Raw genomic sequence first — 22527 nt, 5'->3', positions numbered from 1 at the left:
TTGTGATCTCTTCTGATGACATGACAACTTGAGTGAAGTTTCCCAGAAAAGCACACAGGCATCTTTGTGTCAGAATATATGAAGCCTACCCAACAATACTTGGCTGCTCAAAACCATATGTCTGGTTGAAAACTTAGACAAAAAAAAAAAAAAAAAAAAAAGGGAAAAAATCGCAATTATTCCTTTTTTGATATCTGGCCCTGTCTTACAGAAGTTCAAGCAAATGTGAATGAACGGAGAAGCAGTCTCATCTGTGATGTGTGAAGTTTGAAAAACATATACTTCTCTTTTCCACCTTGAAAGGCCCGGGTACAGGCTGACCCATACTGTACATCAAAATATATCAAAGAAAGTCTTTTGATGGAACTTTAAAGTGAAAGGAGCCGTGTGATTGGGCAAGTGATGTACTGAAACCAAAAAACATAGTTCAACTGATGTTTCAGTACCTTAGAGTTTAGTCCTCAAAAGCCAGGAAGAAATCATGGAACCGTGCAATCTGTCTGTAAGCTCATAGCTTACATAAACCCAATTAAAAGCCCAGATTTCTGTGTATTATGAGTTTTGTCTGGTCTGGCGTTGAACTGCTCGGGTCAGAGGTTTAATTTACACAAAGGCACATTGGAGTTTAGATATAGATGCTGAGACAGAGTATTTCTTTAAACTTTGGTGGAAGAAATTGAGCGCTCTCAGTGAGACAAAATAGTTCCTTTAGATTATATCTTGTGCTTGTTTCCCAATTATATCCATTCTGAAATAAATCTAAATTGAAAACATATTAAAACAAGGTTTCGGTCTCAAGCTGACACTATGGTGTGAAAATAAAATAAGTGTGAATTACAAACTCCCCGATCTGTGATCAATAAATACAGCCCCTTCTGATACCATTGATAATCTCTTTCTCTATAGGATCTATGCATGTGTTTACAGTTTTGCTGTTTGTGGCCTATAAATGCTGAATACATTAGAGAGCAGTAAGACTGGCAAGGCAGTTCAACATTATTCACCTTGGCCTGTAAATAAAACATCCAGCAGCTCTCTCAGGAATAAAGCTCATGTCTGGTGACCTCTGAAAGGTTAAACCCCGTAACCAGGTTAAACCTTGAAAGAATTATTTTCATTACTTTTCAGCCATTCCAATCACCCTCTCCCCTTATGGGAATCAGTGGATTAGTCCTTAGGTTGTATGCTTTGTTTTATCTTATTGCTCCAATATCACCTCATGCAGCGCTCGAGTTTTTCTCACAAGCGGCGAAATCACAGTGGAAAACATTACTGTATATCCACAGGCCATACACACAGAGTGCATGCAGGGTACAATTAACTTTCACTTAAGTGATGGAACCACTTACTGTATAGCGGCTCCGCATACTGTGATGCCTTTTAGCATTTCAAAGTTAATAACTGTTGCCATTTTAAAGTCTGCTGACAGCCGAGATATTTTTTCCACGCTTTGCTCCGCCTTTCTGTATGCATCTGTATGCTAAACAAGGTCAAGACATCAACCACAAAACAATAAATTTTCTTGACAACATTGGGGAAGTTCAGAGACCAGTGCTGTGGCCAGAATTCAAATTGTATTTAAACATCAAAGCTCGAAAAAAAAAAAAAAAAAAAAGTGAATTGCACTAAAGCTCTCGTCTACTGACCTCATTTCAGGCCAAAGAGTTGTTTACTGTATGTGGTCGATTTTACATCTTTGACCTCGGGCTTACATCATGGATGAAACTAAATGGCTCTTGATCATCTCCCACTGATAATTAGTTCTGTTCCGAGTACAGTTTACCACTTTTACATCATAATCTTTTTTTTCATCATTACTGCTTTTATGCCAGCGACAGCAGCACAAATAAGTTATGAAAGTGCTGAACAACATGACTAATGCAGCCCTCATCTGTTTGTTTGTTTGCCAGAGATGCACGAGTCAATTAATCAAGCAATAAAAACAGAACCCCCATTTAACTCGTTAACCCTCCATAGCCTGTTGTGATGTTCTCAGTGCCACATTTCCGTTTTCATTTGGCTCATTACTGCCTAAGTGGTGCCACAAATGGTCAGAATGATGTCACTGATATGAATGAAGACCACGGGAGTGATTGGTTTAAATGCCTCTGTGTAATTGAATCGTGTTATCCAGATATGCAATTGAATTATGTTTACTTCACTGGATGGGCTTGTGTACAGAGTGTACTGTGTGTGTGTGTGTACAAGGGAGAAACAGAGAGACAGGGAGATGGTTAAGTAGAGAAAGTTCAGCATCTACCAACTAACAGCACAAAGCAATTAAAACCACAATGGAGGAAATCAAATCTCAATTCTCCTAAATTATAAAAAAACAAAAAAAAATTAACAAAAAAAAGAACAAAACATAATTTCACACTTACTTAACCTCACTCGGGTTATTAGATATCCATTTTGGGAGAACTCTGCCTCCACCCAAATACAATAAAAGGGAATAGAATATTGATTTGTGGTGGTTGAGGTACTGAAAAATAATATTTATTTAAAAATTTAGAGGCAAAGTTTCTCCCCAGAGACAATGGCTTATTCTGGATTAGTCCACAGACCTCATTGTGAGCAGTTTTCATGTGGACTACTTATTGGTAGAAAGTAGTTCCAGCGAAAACTGTTTGAAACTTCTGTTCAGTGTGATTTAAAAATTATTAGGACACTGCTTATGGAAATACACATTGCTGTGGGATTTTTTTAAAATGATTTTTTTTTCAGTGCGTAGACCAGAACAAACAAAAGTCCATTCAGTTTTCAGGTCAAGGCAGACAAGTCAGAGACAGATATCTGAAAACCCAAGGAAATAAAACCAAAACTATCTGCGTGGGTAGATACCACTATGTAAGTGTGAAAATGTGTTTTTCTTTTGTAATTTGGGTGGACCAACCCTTTAAGTAGACTTGAACACCATGTAGTTTCTTACCAAATCTATGACCCTTTTTCATTTCAAGGACCTGCCATCTGCTTTAGAACAAGTATTCTCTCTATTTGTGAAGCTAGTGTTGTATTGTACCTGTACACTTTTCAAGCAGGTCACAGTAATCATATAAAAACATGCATATACAAACAGTTGGACATACTAACCATATCCTGAGATTTATGCATGTCAGGTCAACCCCCCCCCTTACTCTCTTTTTCTTTCACACAAATGTATACAGAATCACACAACTCAACACACACACACACACACACACGCGTGGTGTGCTATCTGACTTGGCAGACCTCTAACTGTGACCAATTTATGTGTAGAGCGTGGACAGTCGGATTATGTGAAGACACAAGCACCATCTCCCCTGGTTTCCATACTGTTGTTTCAGATAGTCATTAGAATAACAATAACCACAATACATACGCCGCCATAAGCTGACATCCATCCAATATGCTGTAGCTGCAGGGGTGAGGTCAGGAGATGCAAGTGTGTGTGTGTGTGTGTGTGTGTATGTGTGTATGTGTGTGTGTTTGTGTTTGTACTCATACATGTGTGTTTTTCTTTGGCAAAGAATGGAAAAGATGTTAATCACAGCCATCTTTGTCTTTGTAGACTATAATCTTTTGTAACACCATGTGTGTGTGTATGACTGTGTGTGTGTGTGTGTGTGTGTGTGTGTGTGAGTATTACATTCTAATGACACAGCAGTGATGATGGCGGCGCGTGGCGTCCCTATCGTGGTGAAAAATTGATTAGCTAAGGGTCACACTCTGCAGAGCCTGAAGCGTGTGTGTCAGTGTGTGTATCCCTGCGCGTAAATGTGTACGTGCTTGTGTATTTGAGTGTTTGCGAGTGTGTGTATAAATGTGTGTGTCGTCAGACCTCCTAAGCTGAATATTGATGTATTGATCAGGCGCTTGTGTTGCTTAAAGCCATTTGCTCCTAGGGGAGTCCTTCATACACACATACACACTCACACACACACACACACACACACACACACACAGAGCATGGCTATTGACAACTGTGTCATCTTTTCTATGAGGACAATTGCTGACAACCGGCGTTGTTTCTCGTCATATTGTGTCATTGTCTTATCGGACACAGGCAGTATGCTGCTACAAAGCACACCTGCCACATGTCCATTCACTGAGATGCTAATGTGAGCTCAAGAACATAATACTATTATGGAACATAATAGCCTTATGGCCCACCTATCGGCCTTATACATGTGCAACTGTATTGTTGTAATGGTGGCATATCCCAGATGTGCGTGTGTGTGTGTGTGTGTGTGTTTTTTCATGGGGTTTAAAGTGAACTGGCAACAGGCGAAGAAGACATGTCAGCATCCTTAAAAGTGTAGATGATGAAATGAACCTGGCATCTGGTAGAGGCCTTTCTGTGAAAATACGGCGTTTTCAAATTACAAGATAAACTGAAGAAGGAACCTTGTTATTTCTTATGTTATTTAAACACACAATCCTGAATACTGAAATCTGACAAAGAATCTTACTAAAAATGCTAAAAATACCCAAGTTAAGGTAACAAAGATAAATCTCTTGTTTCTGCCATTTTTTGTCAATTACTAGTTATTTTCCATGTAGCGATGTGTTCATCAAAATATAAAAAGAGCCAAATGTTGTTTTCAATCTGCAGATGAGGGAAAAATCAAAGGAACAGTCTGAATAAATGTGTGAATGAATGTGAATGAAAATAGGGAGTCTATGACCATCACAGTCACCAGATCTCAACCCATCTGAACACCAGTTTTGGGTTTTGGAACAATGAAGTTGTTCTGGAGGTCCATGATGGCCCAACAGCTCACCAAGAAGCTTTATATATATATATGTATATGTATATATATATATATATATATATATATATATATATATATATATATATATATATATATATTTAGCTTTCTGTAAGCTTTTCCCAGATAGACTCTGCAACCTACTGTACAGTAGATCTATGATTGTATTAGTAACTTGCTAGTTAGCGATTTAAATTGAAATAAATGGTGGCTGTAACTGGTTACATATAAAAACTTTATTGCCTCTTAGCCAGTGCAGACTAAGATATATTTATTGCCCTGAGATTTCTAATATGAATTTGAACCTAAATCTTAAAGTCGACAAGCAAGCAAAACTCTCAACATCCAAATCGCTCACAGTAAATAAACATTGCAAAATAAACACAGTTAAAAGAAATCAATGATTTTTAATAAGATCAGAAACAATCTCTTAAAACACAACATCAATCACACTCTGTCATTTCTGCCTCCCTCCGTACGTATGTGTGTGTGTGTGTGTTTATATAGAATGCCATTTAGATGAATAACCACCAAACAGTGCAATGATTCAGCATCATACACACTTTATCAATCAAGCAGTGTCTGAGAAGCGCAAATGCAATTAGCTAATGTGTTTGCCTAAACTCATCAGAGGATGCAATTAGCAAGGGGAAACAGATAACCTCGCATCATCTATTAGAGAGATGGAAGCAAAGGGAGAGGAGGGAGGAGGAGGAGGAGGAAGGAGGAGAGGTGAGGACACAGAGGACAGGTGGCAGGAAAGAGAAGAATTTGTAATGCAAAAGACATAATCTTTGAAGAGGACAAAAGAATAAACTTTGCTGAATGGAAAAAGGTCTTATCTGTTGCACCTAACAATTCATCTCCCGCCCTCGGCCTCCTCCCCCTCTCCCCTCTCTGTCTCTCTTTTTCTAATTACAACAGATGGCATTGAAGTGGCAGCTGAAGCATATTTCATCGGGAGGGAATAAAAGCAATTAGACATTCAATTTAGAGTGTAATTAATCCTACATCAAAGCCTTCATTAGTGATCGCTCGTTAGTGAAACATGCCTCTCTGAGAGGCCCAATAATAGCCCTCTTCGTCAAGGGATCAGCGCTAAGAGGGAAATCAAACAAGGTTAAACAAAAGCCATTGTTCCATTGGCGGAGAGACGAAGACAAATGAGGTGGTGAGGCTGGGGTTCGACTCACTGTTTTACACACATTTTCCAACTCAAAGCTGTTTTTCCGGTTAGAGGTCTTAACTGTTAAAACTCTGGCTTAATGTGATTGCCTCCTAAGTCAGTGCTTCAGCACTCGAGTTCCCTCTCAACCCTGGATCACACTTAATGAATTTGAATGCAGTACTCTCTCATGAAAGTTCATTCATTTCAAGTGAGAGGAATCCGTTGCTGCTACATCGTTCTTATGAAAATGCATTTCTTTACAATTAGGATATGCGCACGATTTATTTTTTGTTGTGTGCTTGTTTTTTTTTTGCAGTTTGTTTGATGACATCTCGGTAGACAAGCAGTCATCGCTGTGGTGTTTTAACACATATCCTGGAAAACACTTTGCAATCAAATCCATGGCCAGTGCTGTGACAGCTTTACCTGTGGGATTTGTGTGGAGCAGAGTTTTGTTGAGTTTGAGTTTCTGTAGGTTGCGCTCCTTTGTGTCTTTTCAGGCATAATGGCTGTCTCTGCTGAAATAAACCACTCATTTCTTCTTCTATGTACTCCAAACAAACCACTGTTATTTTTTTTTCCAACTATGTTCAGGTTTTGTGACCACAAACTGCAATAACTATTTAATACAATGTATTTATTGTGGTTTACTTCTCAGGAGCTGTCAATATACTTACACTTACAGGACAGAAAAAAACATTTACAGGACAATACAGATACAGATAACATGCTAGACAAAGATAGCAAACTAAACAATTATGAGGATACTTAAGAGCTGGACAATAAACTGTGTAGTGGTAGCATTATATATTGATATAATACATTTTCTGGAAAATCAGTTGAGAACCTGTTTATGAATAGAATTACAGGACAGGTACGTGTTTTTGGTTTATTAGGTAAAATAGACAATACCTGACAGAACATCATATTGATGCAAAAATCATAAAAAGGCAATAAAGCCTCAAAGAAGTTCTACTCACGTATTCACAGCATTGCCCACAATGGCGTAATGCAACATGTTAAAGGAATAGATACCTCGGTGTGGCAGCATCTCTGGCAGTTACCACATTTATATATTCTCAAAGGCATACTATGCATGCAGGATTTTCCTAAAAAAACAATGTATAGACTCAGAAAAATAATCTCTCTCAATCATCACTTATGACCCACTACAAATGTGTGGCGGTGTATTTAGCTGCAGAGACCCTGCCTTCTGCCTGTCGTAGCGTAGCGGCCAGGTTACAGCGCTGTCTCCGTCCCTCTCCTCTGCTCTTTGCGTCTTTTGACCGAAGGCGGAGCTGAGCTACACACACGCAGAGCAGAGAGGCCACAGCATACAGGATGAGAATGCGGCACCTTCAGAGGAGGCATGGGCCTGTTTATTCGTGTTTTATAACGTAACCGCTGTCAAACTAACAAATAACATTTTATTTATCTGATTCACTGCTTTGTTCTCGCCAGCACCACTCGCTCTCTTCATTCACTCTCTAGCTTGCTCAACCACCACTTCTCTCTCTCTCTCTTTCGTACTCTCAGCTCGCTCTGGTGTTGTTGAGCCGGGGGGAGGAGGAGCCAACTTTGAATGGTGTGTTTACAAACAGCAACCAACAAATCCTGCATAGTATGCCTTTAAATGTGATGCTAGTCTTAGCTTGAAGCATATTACTTTTGGACACATTTATTTCTATGTATCTATGTTTCTATACAATGCACTCGAGTATCCTTGAAGACTATTAGAATTTTTTTTTTTTTTCGCACTCTATAACGAGTCTTCTCTGTGTCATGAGAGGTGCTTGTCAGACTGTGAAACATCAGGCACTACTTCTCCTTCACTTTAAGAGGACAAATTCCTGACTTTCACTATACCACTTGTTCATTTATCTCTGCTTATCCAATAATGCCCATCTGTCCATTCAGTAATGTTCACTGTATAGTTATTCCCAATGCTCATCTATGCATTTCAAATGAAGCACAAATCTATACAAAAATACAATACACATCTATAATTGTACGGATAAATGAATGACACAACCGTCATGTGAACGTAGAGAAAGTCAAGACTGAGATGTTTTTCTACGGAACAACACAACACCGTTACAACCTGAGAACACAGTTAATCCAACTTTATCTCCCCCTCTTTATTTGCTGTAAATTGTTTTCTTCTTAAGATCTTCACCAGCTTTGGTCAAGGCTGCCGTAGTGTAGCTGTCATTTATACACTTGCGCGGGTAGGAAGAGGAGTTAGTTACAGCCGGTATCTCTGTCACACAGATACTGCTGTCAGAGCGTGAAGTATCTTAAACACAAGTTCTTTTATGTCCTCTCTGAGGTTGTTAAGTTGGGGTCATACTTTTAAACAGCATTCTCTCTTTTTTTTTTTATCATGGTTAAATTATGGTGTCATAGTTTGTAGCACATAAAACGGGCATTGTTTTGTCTTTCCAAAAGAGGTGTTTATTTCAATAAAAAAAAAATAGTAGAGTGTGTGCCCTTTTTCAGAGTACAGTGTAACAAAGAAAAAACAACAATATCTGAACAATGACAGCTGAAGAGACTATTGTGGTTAATTATTTGTATTATATAACCATTAGTATATTGTAAGTGTAAGTCAACACAGACTAAAAAGCTTTTTTTTTTAGTTTAGCTTCTTTTTTTTTTCATTTTTATGTTTCTTTCTTTCTGTTTTTTTTTTTTTAATCTCTTATTACATATGTTCTTCCTCTTTTTTATTGTTTCACACTGCTGGAAGGAGAAAAGAAGGTTGAAGGCTTGAAAGAAGGGCTTGCAAAGAAGCTTGAAGGTAAATAATAATGGTAACAGATACTGTAACTCCTCCTAATAACTATGGATAGTGACATAAAACATATCAAAACATACAAACACCCAGATTCAACCAACACCAAACATCCTGGACCCACATACATCAAGCGATGCCATGATGTGATATGACGAAACTAGTTGAAACATGCTTCAGGTGTACTGTATTCAGTTGCACGCGTGCGTCATTTTTATGTGCTGTGTGCTTCTGTGTGTCCCCAAGAGGGGATTCAAATCAATCTCTGATCTCAGCGAGGAGAGTCAGGTGAAGGGTGGCAACGAGGAAGAGTGCCCACATGCAAAATTGACGTGAGGAGGTGTGGAACGAGGGAGGGGGAGAAGATGAATAAAACAAAGTCTGTCTCTGGCTGGGGGTGCCTTCAACAATTTTAAGACTTCATTTACTCTAGAGGATGGTTTGTGTGTGTGTGTGTGTCAGTATGAGAACACACACACATGTATTTTCCTGTACATCTGAGAATTTGTGTGTGTGTGTGTGTGCTGGCTGTGCACATGAGAGTAATAGAATATCCTTACAGAGGGCAGTGCTTGCTTTGCCCGCTGCCCCAGACACAGAACCGCGATGAGCAGATGAAAAATGAATTAAAGAACAACAGAAGAAAGGGAGAAAGGCAGAATAAACAATGAGAGAGAGCTGTGGCTCCAAATAGTCGTCTGGCTAGTGCATATATATGTGTGTGTGTGTGTGTGTGTGTGTCTGTATGGGTGTGTGCACATGTTGGATGTCTTTATTTTATGATTTACACTATGCCCTAGTTTTTAAACGTATCTTCATCCTCAGAGTGTGAGTCCATTGAATATTTAGTGCTTTTGTCTTGACAGTGGCTATGTGCAGGTCTCTCACAAAGGAAAATCTACCGGTCAGACAAAGAAAATTAGCAAACAGTTTAGCAACATGTACTGTATGGCATGCAGGACCTTTCTTCATAAACGTATGGAAACTGATATTTTTTTAAAGCACAAAAAAGTTTGCATAATCGAATCAGCTCGATCAAACTGTGATGTAAAGAAATCAAAATTAATTATATACGTGTATTTGTGTGTCACATTTTTGTGAGATCATAAAGCCCCAACACCACAACAGTGTAATTAGAGCATTTTTTGGGGGGAAAAAACTTGTTTTCTTTGCCTCTCTGTGTCTCCTTCTCTCTCCCTGACTGTTTGGTAGCAGCAAGGATTTAGGAGGATGCACAGTTTGTCATTTGGCCAGTGAGACAGATACTAAGAGTTTTGGCTGTGACTTATTTGAGCTAATGGTCCAGAACATTGTGAGCACCCCCACACCCAGAGGCAATTTCGTAGGCGCACTGGGCCGGTACAAATGGCCCGTGGTATACCTCCATGGTCAACACACACATGCCAGGCCCACACACATGCACATATCAGCATGCACATACACTTATTCACACACGCACAAACACACATAAAGCACAAATTCACACCTCTCTTCCATACCCACCATCCATATGTTCCGTAGAGGCCATATTGGGCAATGTTAAAATTGTGATAAATTCCACATATAGCTACATATAAACAAAGGTGAAAGAGGAAGGAGAAATACTCAGACTGTCAGGCGCAGGAAGAGACAGTGTGAGATACATATAATGAAAAAGAGATCCAAGAAACACACAGAGGAAGAGGGAGATGGACAAGCATATAAAGAGAAAGGAAATGAATACAAAAGGGAAGGTAAGACCGGTGCAAGGCCGCTAAACAGAGGCAGGTCTGGTAAAGTGGAAGAAACTTCTAGAAGAAGAAACAGTGAGTATCTGTGATTAGTCTGTCTGACTACATTTCTGCAGTGATTTCTTGGCTGAGAAGCTCTTTAATTTCCTTTGAAAAGTCCACTCCAGACAAGACACATCAGCGCAACAGACTGTCTGAACCCTCAGCATGAGACTGGAGTGACTGGTCAATTATTGCGTTCTGGTGTGGACAGACAAATCAAGCTTTTGCATAAACTGCACAAACACACACTGGCATGAGCGCATGAACGCACACAAACACATGCAGCTGTACACACGCTGCAGACACAAGCGTACACATAAACACCTCTACACACACACACCTACGCAGTAGTGTTTCCTATTTTTCAAATACAGCACTATACACATGTAAACTCATGAAAATAGTAACCACAATAAAACCAAGTTAAGAAAACCTTGACCATATTTGAAAGGCCTGACTTCAGTCAACCAGTTGATTCAGGTTTAGGCCGTTTTACAAATCTAACTCCGAGCTAACGTGCTCAGGCTAACTCATGCTTGGTTTTAACTTCAGGATAACTGCTCATGTACAACTTTAAACCCAAACTCATTCATTCAGACCTGGATCCTGAAAACCAGAGGTTAAGATCAAGTTAACCTGACATATAGCAGGTTTGCTTTAGCACACAAGTTACCATAGTAACAGACGCATACTTTTAGCTAGCTGGTTTACATGTTAACTTGTTAATCATAACTTCCAGAAACACTGTGAGGAGTGTGTTTCTAAAAGTTTTGATTTTACAATCGAAATGGCTAAAATAATAACTGAATAACTGAAAATCTTAACTTATTTTTTTTACTGTAACACAATTTCAATGAAAAATCTCAATGTTTCTTTTTTTCTGTTGAGTGACATTTTATCTCTTTGTGGTTTGTATACAGCTAGCTAGTTCTGAAACCTCCCTTACTCACACAGCATGCATACAAATACTAAGTGCTCTTAAACTTACTGGCTGTGGCACAACTTAGACACAGCCTATCACCATGGCAGCACATGATGATGTCAAGGTGTTCTAATGTCTTTGTGTGCGCATGTGTGTGTGTGTGTGTGTTTTGGGGAGCCAAAGGAACGCATCTGGGTTACATAGTTTTGTTTGTGGCTCAGTTTACCATTTTCATTTTCTTCATTTTTTTTTTTGATTGAATGGTAAACATGATAATTTTGTGACAAAAGACTGATCCTGGGGTTAAATTACAGTACATTTAAATGAAAGACACATTCAAAAAAACACTCCATTCACTGTCACGGAATTGGCCACACAGAGTGTAAAATATGGGTTTGCATATATCTGTGCCCACCTACTGAACTGGATCTGCTACTTGCAAATGAACAGGTTATGTGGATAATGTCTCTTATTTGTTAAAAACCTTAATAAAACTAAAATTACAGTTTTTACACTGGTCATGTTTGAAACTCACACAGGGCATGTTGTGCCCTTAACCTAGTTATCCAACGGATTGGCTGTATCTCTCGTACATATATATCTACTCATGTCATGTGCACACCATCCAACACCCCCAACACACACTCATCCTCTCATCACTAGCCTCCAGGAACCCATGGTGCAGTTCAAAGATTGCATGATATATTTTTTTTAACTCAATGCGAGAGGCAGAGAAGACAAAAACATCAAGTCAGGTTAGGCTTGTTAAGTTACGCATGCTTCTAATTTCGTCCTGGCCCGCACATTAGAAAATATAATTAACCAGGATAGTTTTAAAACACTGCAGGGTACGTCCTTGCAATGGTCAGATCAGAGTCCAATAGAGCCAGAGTGGGCGCTGTTAATTTTTTTTTTTTTTTTTTTTCATTTATTAGCACATATCTCCTGGAGGTATTTAGACTAACGAGGTTTCAGAGGGCCTTGGCTGAGCATTATGCGTCCTGTCATTATTGATTTTACTGAGAGTTGGCCGTGATGAAGACAATACACACCGCTCTATTTTGTTGCTTATGAGAAATTAGTACACTGTGGCCTTGTTCTGTTTGGGGAGACAATCATGTAATGACAAAAATGATGATATTGACTCATAGAAGGGGGTTATAGAGGATAATGTTTGTCCAGGCGAGTGAATGACACAAAAATGAATGACACAGAAGGCCAATGTTCAGCCTGATGATGTTCCTTAAAGAAGCCAGTATAATTGCTGAAGAGTTTTGTAAGACTGTTGTGTGTTTTTCTGTGCATGTATGAAAAAAAAAAAGAGCTGACACCTTCTGACACGAGCCCATAGAAAAAATAATGCTGTACGGTGGGAAAAAAACATTCTGTTTAACTAGTGTCAAAGCTCATCTCATGGTTACAGGACTTTCCTGTGATTATTGTGGATACTTGTCAGTTTTGAATGTGGAAAAAATTAAATTTACTCAAAATTGGCCACAAAGACACCATTATCCTGCTTGCAGTCAGTTTCAACAGTTTTCTATACTGTATTCTTATGCTGCAGTCAGAGATATGGCAAATCCAACTTGGTGAATTAGAAGTATTAGTCATAATTACAAATGGGAACTTTTGATTAATTCTGAAACATGAGTTTATAGATTGTTATATTTTTACCAACCTTGAAACTCTTTCTGAAGGCAAAAAAAGAACGGCATTGTAAATTATTTCTGTCCGCTGTACTGTAGAAGAAGCACATACCATTTTTAGTGACCACAACCACAATAGACCAGAATGCAATGCAGCCAGTGTGTTTTGAGTAACCAGATAACTCACCACATCATTTCCTAAAAATGTTCTCTCTAGTGCATATACTATCACTGCTGGTTTTGCCATCGCTGTATCCAGCTACATTCATAACCTGCAGCTAAATGCAACAAGTCGATATTGGGGGTTGTTGAGAGGAATTCTGGGAAATTTAGGAGGTCACTAACAGTTCAAAATGAATCGATAAATCAAGTCACACACAGGTAACATTACACACTGATGATATAAAACAAAGTATTTGAGGCTAGATGATTCCATCAACAGACCAAACCATTTAGCGTTTTAATGAAATATCTTAACCAAGAACTGAAACACAGTCGCACACTGTTTTCTATCCATTTAACCTGTGCATGGCACTCTGATGAACCTAATGTCCTTTATAACATTACAATAGTGTTCAGAGTTCCAAATAAACATGCCAGATATTCTGTGGATGAAGTGAGTCTATCCATGTGTACTTGCCCTTGCAAATAAAAACAGGACAAAATAACAACTTTGTACAAGACCCTTGAGCTATACATTCATAGGCCTTGTATATTCCCTTCAAAGCCAAGACCATGGAAGAGATGGGCATTAAACACACACATTCACACACACACTTAACCAGACATATTCATGGAACAATAACTTTTCAATCAAAAGGTTAGAAGGCTTACATATGAAGCTTCCTGAAGCTCACATTGACTGTCTTTATACTTGTAAATGTAGAAATGTTTTATTTGTGGAAGGTAAAGAGCGTGGAGTTTGAACTCTTAGTATATTTTCACTATCTATTTAATGGAAAGCTTTGTTACTTTCCCTTGAATATGGTTAAGACTCTCTGTTTATCTATTCCTTCCGCAGTAAGTGTGCGTTCTGTTTGTTGGGTTTAAGTGCAAGTCTGTGTATGTGAGTGGTGTTTTTGTTTCCTTGATGTCTCTCCATTCATCCATATACTTGTGCAACTTTACTTGAACTCATTACTTAATACAGTGATGTTCACATTTGTATTAAAATAGAACAAATTCAGTGATGACAAGTCAGTCTTTTTGTATAAACAAAACACATAGATTTGCATTATACACGGACCTTCATAAAATTATTTTTGTGATTACATGTGACTGGGCACAGTTTACAGTATATGTGTGCTGTAGGTGTATTTATGGTAAAGAATTTAAAGTATGAGTGAGATAGAGATCCCTTTGCAGAATGAAAAAACTAGAAAAGTACAGGCATTAAATGTAAACTAATTTTTTGTTGGGACCTCCTTAGATTAATTCTGTTACTCGAGAACTCTTAACAACCTCTGGACTAATTCTCTGCTTCCAAAAGTATCACCGTAGCTGTGTTTTGCAGTGGTGATGTGTCACGTGTGGTGTATTTCTACTCACAGCTAGAGATTCACCCACACTATTATGGTTTTTTTGGGGGTTTTTTTTTTGGCCGAGTGTGAAACTGTGGTTGTCTGCACCCTCAAATGAACTGTGTCATCACCGTGATGTGATTGGTCCAACATGGGTGTACTATGTTGCTGTGCTGTAGGACTCATGAAGTATGATACTGTTAACAATCTTTTGAAGAAAAACTATACACCTTCTGCTGCTACTTAGTTGTTCTATAGAAAGTAGTCTACAGTTTGGACGCTTTTAATTTTTTGCACCAGTTTTAAATGCAGCAACAGAGGAATAGAAAAAAGAAAAAGCTGCTACAGTTGTTGCTGCTGGTTAGAAGAGAAAGTGCAGGCAACAGGCACTTGTCATCAAGGTGAACATGTGACGGCCTCTGATGGTTCGCGGTTCAACGCAGCACATGTATAAACTAACAAGCCTTTATGTGATGATGGTTTGGAAGTTAAAGAAAAAACCTCTGTTACACCAGTATTCTTCTTTGATAGCAATCATGTTTGATAGTCATCCATTGCTACAAAAGAATAATCCCGAACAGGCTTCACATTTGTTACATTAGAATGATTGTTTGTCTGCATTTTGGGGTTTATCTTTGTGTGTGTTTTTTTTTTTTTCACCCTCGGCCCTGAAAGGTCATAGTACCTCATCCTGCTGACATTTAGAGCATTGATAATATTCCCTCACATATCAATTTCACCTATTTTCTCATCATTCTCGTTTCCCCCTAGCAGAAAATGGAATCATTTGTGCTTTCAGCAATTTGTTATTGATTGGGAGAGCTCTGGAAATAGAGGGTAGCCATTATGGCAATGCTGCAGCTACGGTTAAATTGAGTTTTAAGCAGGCCTGCAAATGTATCATTTCACAGCCATAACACAAAAGCTTTTAAATCCATGAACCTCAGGATGGATCAAATGCCTAAAAATACCAGTATTCTCATCATATTCAGAGCTATTAGAATTTCTGCCGTTGAGAGGTTTTCCGTAATTCTGTAGAATGTGACAGTATGTGGCTGCGTTTAAGAGAAACCACAGTTAAGATTGATTCTCTGACTAGCATCAGGCCCGTTCGAAATGTGCCATTGTGGGTGATTCAATGACTATTGATGCATGCCAGATATCTTATTTTTATGCACGCTGAATTCTCGGCTTGTCGGTCACTGTAGCTGTTTTGGAAGAAAATAATAAATTATGTGGGCTATATGTATTGCTGATTTGCCTTTGGAGGTGTTGTGAGAATCAATACATGTTTAAGTACAAGCATGTGTGTATACATGCATGCGGGGTCACACGCACGCGCACACACACACACACACACACACGCACACACACAAAGATTGGCAAATTCATACAGTATACCATCAGTATGGGGATCTGTTTTTCTCTGATCATGGGAACTCTTATAGATGCTGGTCATAGAGAAGTGGTGGTCTGCTTTCTCCAGCTCTTCGACATCCACCCCCAAGCCCTTTTCGCCTCGCACCCAGGGGATAGTGCATCAGGCCTGGGCAGGAGAGGCAGTAAGAGTGCCTCAGGCTGGGTCTTCAACACGTCATCCCAGCTCTGGTCTGGTTGGGATACCAAAGGAACCACGGGCCTGTAGCACCTCTTCTTGACGCTCATAAATAATGCTCCCTGTTAATAATGAATTAGTAATTACCCCAGCTGTTTTATTTTTGTTGACCAAGGAGCAGAGGGGCTCGTAAATTAGTAGAACCCCTTCCCTCCCAGGGCGTAGTCCTATTCCTAAATCCCCAGAGGAGGGTTGCCGGCTTTTTATGGCCTGTGAAGCAAGCACCACCCCCCACACTTCAACTGGCTGGTTGGCCCTACAACCTTGCAACCCCCCACTCCCAACTGTCATTCTCCTCCTGAACCAAGGAACCTGTTCTCACTCTGTGACATGAACTTGCAGACACACACAAAGTTTTCTATCCTGGAGAAAGGCTCTCAGTCTATTATTGTAGCGTAGAGACAAACAGCAGCAATTGGTAGAAAATGCCAATGGATTGCGAATGAACAACCATCCAATGCCTGCATCCATCCTTGTGTTTTCCATAACTGTTTATAGTCATAGTGATTCCCATCAATTTGTAATTTGTTGGATCATCTTTTCTGATCGTGGTCATGTCAGCTGAACATATGGCACACTGGCTCTGTTGTCTTCACAGTAAGAACATCCTGGGCTCAAACTTTACCCTGTCAACTGGGTTTGGATATTCATCCCCCAAGGTTTTTACCCTGGTTCTTGCCCATTGCATGCTGGGATAGATTCCAGCCCCCCAACGGTGGATGGACACTACAATATGTTTGTGGCTTTGTCAGACAGGAGCTGTATTTAGTACCTGAATGACCCAAGAGTATCTGCTGTATGCTGTGTGTAAACATTATCATGATATACTGGGGTGTATATATATATATATTTATTCTGTTGCCACAGTTTTTTCATTATTTCTTTGGAATATAAAATGGAGATATAACTGAGCATTCCTGACAAGTAGAGTTTGGTAAAACAGTAGATACTCAAACAATTTAATGATTTAGGCCCCAAGTGCTTTAATAAGTGACTGATTTGAAAACTACACAGACCCTTGTGTGTGGTTGTCTTATGCTGTGAGTGCATTGTAGGTTTATATATGTGTGTGTGTTTTTGTGTGTGTGTGTCTTGGATTTCATGTAAAGGTATATGTGTGTGTGTGTGTGTGTCAGAATGGGTTGATGAGCAGAACAGTGCATTCCAACCATGGTCGTGTCTTGCCTGGCCCTTACCATCCTTGTCTCACTTTGCTCTAAAGGTTAGCTGTGTGTGTTTGTCTTGTTGTTGACCGGGTGAGAAAGTGTGTGTGTGTGTGTGTGTGTGTGTGTGTGTGTGTGTGGAGGGGGGGGGGGGGGGGGGATGGGGAGAAAGAGAGAGAGTCAGAATGCCAGACTCTTAATGATCCCTCCAGAGAGGACCAACTGTGTGTGTGCAGCACTGAGGCCCGGACAGGGAAACACGGGGAAATTAGCTATCTCTCTCAATAACCTCCGATGAAAGTCTGCCTCCTACCCACTCCTCTGTCACTGGCTCCTCAAGACAATAAGCCAATTAGACCAAACCCAGCTAAGGGCCAGGGCCTGTGAATGTGTGTGTGTGTGTGTGTGGGTTTGTGTAAGTGTGAGTTTGAGGTGAGAGAGAAATAGAAGAATAGCATTACATGTTCCTTGCGCATAATTTTCTCGCTGCTAAGGATCTGGATGAAGATGAACATTTTAAAGTAATAATTTGTGAAAATGTCATATGAGTAAATTTCCACTTGGCTACTCTCTTCTGCTGGCTGAAGCAATAGCGAATCACCCTATAGCCAGTTTATGAAGGGTTTTGCATTTGGTCTTTTAGACATGTTTTGACAAATGTAGAATAAAAAACATGCATAAATCAAATGTTACTCATTAAAAAAAGAACATGGGGTGTGGATGTTCCACTTTATTGACCGTATACTTCAGACCATGCTTAAACATGATTTTATAGAAAAAAAAAAGAGTTGATTTAGGGTGTCTATGTCCATCAATTGCTAAAACTGCAGAGAGTGCATACATGCTATATAGTTCAAGTCTTGACCCTACTCAGTTTTATACATCTGGTAGCAGGTGATTTGGAATGATTCCTGTAGCACACAGGAGATGATCTCTTTTACATCTACAGAGGTAGTAATTGCAGAGTTATTTGGAGCGAAGGGGAATAAATGGATAGTTGGCATGAGCAGTAATGGCTCTAATGGCTGTACAGAGGAAAACCAGAAGAATAGAAACTAGGCGTGCAACAGATCACAAAACTCTCGGTTTGGATTGCATCACGGTTTTGAGTCACGGATTGGAGCATTTTTCGGATCAGCAAAAAAAAAAAATTCTATAAAACACTTAAAGCAAGGAACTTTCCACCATGGTCTTAAATGAAAACAACATTCAAGATATCCAATGTTTAAATACGATCTTAAAATATATAAAATATTCAATACTCTATTGTTAAATTAAAGTGCAGTATGAGGCATGAGACTTTCCTATTTTAAACATGGTAGTGAATGAAACGATAGCCTGTATCCACATCATCAAAACTTCACGTCTTGTCCTACAGCTTGTTGAACGAACCACCAAACAAACATTCACCAGGGAAAAGCGCACCGCTAACATCAGTTAGCAGCTAGATCGCTAATTAGCTGCTCAGCTGCAGCACATTAAACAGCATGTAAACATACTTGCGGATGTCACTTTGGACACATTAGATGCTGGTTTGGTCATTGCTCTTCAAAATCCCTGTTAGCGACACGCTGTCTGTCCATGACTTGTACTTACAGCAGTTTGTTTACTTTGTCTCTAATGAGACATTACATTTTGCACTTAATCTGCTGTTCATATGCGTGCTGAACCGTGGGGGGGCGATCTGTTCGGATCACAGATCTACTACATTCCGTTACATCCCTAATGGAAACTCATACTTAATCACCCTGAAATCTAAGGAAACGCCTATCACAATATTGACTAATTAACTGTTTGATTGACTAGTAATCTCTAGATATAAAAACACCACAGTGATAATGACACCTTGGTGACTGTTAAAACTGTGTATCTGCATCAATGGTCCACTTCCAGAATGCCTTATTTCCAATTTTTGGATGTTGGAAAATATATTTAATATGATATTTTCCCTGGTATTAATGTTTAAGAAATAAAATGATTAATCCTTCATATAAACACTGTTAAATTAATGGATACACATAGGTGTTGATGTTACTTATTACTCTGGCAATATTGCCTAATGTGTTTAATTTAGATACCAGCATTTTTTAAGATGTCACTTTTTTTTCAAATGAAGGATATTACTCTCTCTCTCCCTTTTTTTGTCTCTCTCTTGACCTCCCATCCCCCTCTCCGCCTCTCTGAGATATTGGCCTGTCTGTTCATTCCATAACTCATACTTTACTCGTGACGCTCAATTAAACTGCATACATTAGGGGAGTTGATGGGGAGGTAGGACATTTGTAATCAAGCATATTTATTCTCTTTAATCACCCTGGGGACCTGGAGACCTCTGGAAGGCACACGCACAAGGATGCATGCAAATGCGCACACACACGCACAGACACAAATCCTCAAACAAACACCCTTACTAGCCAACAAGACGTGCACGCATCATTCACACATACAAAAAATGCACACACACACACACACACACTTATCAAAAGGCGCTGCTGAACTCAATCAAGCTGAGGTTTGGCAGCCTTGACTCCATCGCCCCCGCAACTCCCCCTCTGCACCCTGGTCCCTCGACCCTAACCCCATATTAATGACAGCACACTAGTTTACATATTAATGAATAGCTTCGGTTTTTAATATGCTGCTCACTAAATCACGCAAGGCAAGCAGACAGGCTATTAGTGCTTTGTACTCCTCTGGTGTATATTAAAAATATATGGGGTGATTTGTATAGCATGCATGCCTGTAGGTGATTTTGTGGGTATATGTCAGCAAATGCTGTGTGTATGCACATCCTGTATGAGTTTATGTCTGTCAGTGTGTTGTGTAAAGGCACACTCCCTGATTTTGTTAACAGTCGAGTTTCAAAGCAGCAACAGTGCTGGGAGGAAATTTTGGCATTTAGGGTTTTGTTGTTTGCTTTTGTTTCAAGGAAATACCAAAAGTAACAGAACTGTATGCAATAAAAGAAAGTTCAACATCCACTTCCTGATTTTTCTGCATTTGACATAATAGCTTCACACACATGCACGCACACACAGAGACACACACACACACACTCACAAGCATGTTGTACAGCAGGAGTTATTTCTGTCAACTTTGACAAACAGTAATCGTGTGCAAATACAACCCACTGTCAGTTAATCTCCGGTCGCTGTCAGTAATCACATATAGAGGAGTGAACGGGATGTGAAAGGTAGGAAATAATTAGAAATATTCCCAATGGCTGCTGTGTGACTGGGACTCAACGGAACCTCACTTTTAATTAAGACGAAGAAACCAACGCACCAACATTCATAAAAGCACACACAAACATCCAGTTGCACATCCACACTGTGCCATAAGTATACACAAGCTCCTGCTCATACATGTACACACACTATTGCACACTCCCAGTGAGCAACAGGGGAAATAAAGGCTTGGTTTAAAGAGGACTTAGAGCCGTCCATAACCAAGAGTGAGTCTATATTCAGTGAGAGCTGTGTGTGTGTGTATGTGTGTGGGTGCAGGGGTATGAATGATGTATTTCGGGTGTTTCATGACAAATTTATTTGTTTATAAGCACAGGATGAGAGGAATAGAAGAGAAAGAGAGGTGGGGAAAGAAATGGAAAGACAAAAACATGGATTGATGTAACGTGGTGATCCTCCACGTTTGTGTCAGTCAGACTACAATGTCAAAGTCTTAGTTGACCTTCCTAACACTTAATACTCAAATGCGCACTCTTATTCTGTGTTTCCTGCCATTTATAGCGCGTCTGGGCCCTTGTAAGTGTGTTTGTGTGCATTTCGTGTCCATAGAATGCTCTGCACACATGCTCGCACATGTGTAAAGTCTCCGATCCATTCACAGTGTCATTATGTAAAGGATTCTCTCTCATTTTCCCATTGTATGACCGCCATTAAGTACCCACTACATTATCGAGCTCCCATCTGCTAATGACAAAATAGACAAAGAGAATAATCAACATTCTTCTCCGTCTCCGCTGCTTTCTTCCTTCTATCTATTGTGTATCAGCTCTCCCCTCTCTCTTTCTCCCCAGTCATTTGGATAAAATCAAGGGATCGTCATAATGTGTCTGCATGTGTGTGTGTGTGTGTGTGTGTGTGTGAAAGAGTGTACATTCACATTGTTCAAAAGTATGTATTTTTCAAATGTGTATGCCTGCTATCCGGCAAGTGTGTCTCCGTGGACGTTTGCCTTCATGTGTGTTTGTGTGTGTGTGTGTGTGTGTCAGTGTCACTGTGTATGTGTGTGTGTGTGTGTGTGTCTGTGCATGAAGACCACAGACAAGATGCAATAATTGAAGGCCCTCCTGCCGATTTCACACAAACGTGGCCACACTGGAGGTGATGAAAGTGAATCAAAGATTGAAGGGAGAGTTGGTTTTAAAAAGGCTTTCAGAACCACCACCACCACCACCACCCCCCCCACCTTTCCTCAATTATCCCCACAATGGCTTATTAATACCATACCCACCTTCACTGCATCGCACCCTCTTTATTTCCTTTCTTTCTCTTCTTTCCACATCACAGAGCCACACAGCGTTATATTCATATTACCCTATGCCTTCATATCTGACCAGATCCCTCATTGCTCCCTCTCTTCCCCCCTGAATCCATCCGGCTCTCCATCCTTGTCCTTCATATTTTTTAAAACCCACTGCCCTTTGCCTTCATATCTGCCCAGATCTCCGTCACTGTCAACCCCCCTCCTCCTCCCTCCCTCCCTCCCTCCCTACTCCTCTCCTTCGCTTGCCTCCCCTCCTCTTCTCCCCCTCATCCCTCCACCTTTTTTTTTTTTTTTTTTAATCCTTTTTAATGAAACGGAGGACCCTGCTGCCAGTGGAGGTGATCCTCATTCGCCAGTCCCAGTGTGCACTGATTGTCTGTCTGCAGAATGGCCAGGGAGAGGGCTGAATAGGATAGATGAGTCTGTGTTGGCCCTGCTGCTGTAATTCACATAATACTGCTGCTCCTATACTATTGCCACCACTGCTCTCCCTTTAGTTCTCATCTTTCTTCACTCTCACGTAAAGGAAGATAAGGCTTAGAGATGTGATCCTGGAGATGAATACAGTCCCATTACCAAAAAAAAAAAAAAAAAAAAAAGCACGAAGGAGCCGAGCCATTAATTGTTTGGCATTTGATGTCACCACAACATATGCATGGAGCTCATGGCA

The sequence above is a fragment of the Thunnus thynnus genome, chromosome 21 (assembly GCF_963924715.1).
Source record: "Thunnus thynnus chromosome 21, fThuThy2.1, whole genome shotgun sequence".
Lineage (NCBI taxonomy): Eukaryota > Metazoa > Chordata > Actinopteri > Scombriformes > Scombridae > Thunnus > Thunnus thynnus.
This window is presented reverse-complemented; position numbering follows the sequence as displayed.